Source organism: Drosophila persimilis, unplaced genomic scaffold, assembly GCF_003286085.1.
Source record: "Drosophila persimilis strain 14011-0111.01,24,50 unplaced genomic scaffold, DperRS2 tig00000622-arrow-arrow-pilon, whole genome shotgun sequence".
NCBI lineage: Eukaryota > Metazoa > Arthropoda > Insecta > Diptera > Drosophilidae > Drosophila > Drosophila persimilis.
Genome location: NW_020825326.1, coordinates 999,377 through 1,001,324, shown reverse-complemented (window position 1 = coordinate 1,001,324; position 1,948 = coordinate 999,377).

Genomic DNA, 1,948 nt, shown 5'->3' with positions numbered 1-1,948 from the left:
GTAGTCGTCTACGGATCGTTGGAGCACTAACTTCTTGGTCAATTTCTGCTGCAATAGCCCTTGACGACTTAAATGGGTCTTTTTTGCTCAAGGATAAAATGAGGTGGTCAAGTGTTTTGCTGGTTTTTTGTGGCCTTCTGCGAGTTTCCTGACGGGCTTTCCTTTTTAAAGCATTAGTAACAAAATTATGCGATCGTTTCATTAATTTAGCAATGGCCCGAAGAGATTTGCCAATCGGGCTTCTTCCTCTGTACAATGACTTTTTCGACCCATTCTTGTATGAAAAAAACGAATTATTTTTATTTGTTTTGACTGTAGCTAAATGAAATGCACCTTTTATGTCCAACAAGGCAAAAATTTCCAAATTTTTGTATTAATATTGAATAGGTACTGACACTGTACCTAGTAATTTGATAAGCCGAAGTACATACATATGTGGTCAACTCACTATTTCGATAAAAGCTCTGTTATTTTTTGTCACGGAGCTGCCACACATTGACAAACAAAAACTAACTTTTTGTTTTCAACACTTAAAGTACGATAAAACTAATTATTAATGAAAAGCTTTAAGGTGTACCTATTATTATGATCAAGTGTGTATATACATACATATGTACATATGTACATATATTCTTGATCAGCTTCAATAGCCGAGCCGATAGAGCCCCGTTTTGTTTGACGCCTAGTTGTCAGGGACTTTAAGAGCTAGAGCTGGCATCCACAATTTTTAATATGCGGGAATTGTAGCGAACGACCACATCTTTGAATCTGGACTAAATCGGATTATTATTATAGCAAGAAGGAACCACGAAAACCAAGCCACGCGCTTACAAATTTTCTCTCTCTCTCTCTCAACACACTCTTCGTAGTAGAATGTGTGTGCCCTCCGGCGGAAAGTAGCCATACAGACTGAGTATCGTGTATAACGGTAAAGTCGCGGGCGTAGCAGCGATTCACAACATTCCCCCTCATTTATGTTAGTTTTTTATATTTTTAAGAATTAGTTAGTACACATTAATAGGCAGCAACATTTTTAAAACACACACAACAATAAACAAATCAGCCTACCAAGCAACAATCCTTTCCAATTACTGTATCCTCAACATTTCCATTTCATTGCACGACCTTGCTCTGCCCTAGCACTGTGCTAACGGAAAACAGAGTAGCGGCAGAGCAGTATAGTCTTAGCTTACTTACCATCGAGGTAGTTTGTACCGATGGAACCCATGTACGAACCAGCGGAGTAGGTAGTTCGGGCTTGGTCGATCGCCACCGCAAGTACTAGAGGGATAGATATCTCAGAGTATGTATTCATGGAACACATACATACATATGTACATATGTATGTACATATGTATGTACATATGTAGGAGGGAGTGTGTCTTGAAATTGGCCCAAACGATGATTCAAAATTGTTGTTAAACAGATACCAATTTGACAGTAAAGTGGAGCACTTGCACAATCTGCACACACACGTACATATGCATTGTATGTATGCAATATAATGGGAACACAGTAGGAACAAATCCGTATAGAAATTTAAATATGTACGTACATATGTACATATGTATGTATACATACATACATATATAATCAAAAGAAAGATGCACTCGCATGTGTTGAAAGGAGTACTTGCAGGATATGTATGCATAGATGTTCACATTAACGAGGTATGTACATACATATGTATTATATCGGGTGGGAAAAATTACTGATAAGCCACTTGTGACGTCTTGACAGGCGAAACGGCCATTTGAAGAGCTACAAAAATCCAAAGCAACGAAAATAAAAGAAGAGCACAGAGTAAGAGTAAAGAGTAAAGAGTAAAGAGAGGATCTTCAAAAGCTGACATCACTTAGCCGAAGAGCGTGTATCATTGGCCAAAGCATAATTAGTGCATGTTAGATCTTGCTTATTGAAACAAATTGTTTTAATTGCTTATTTAATA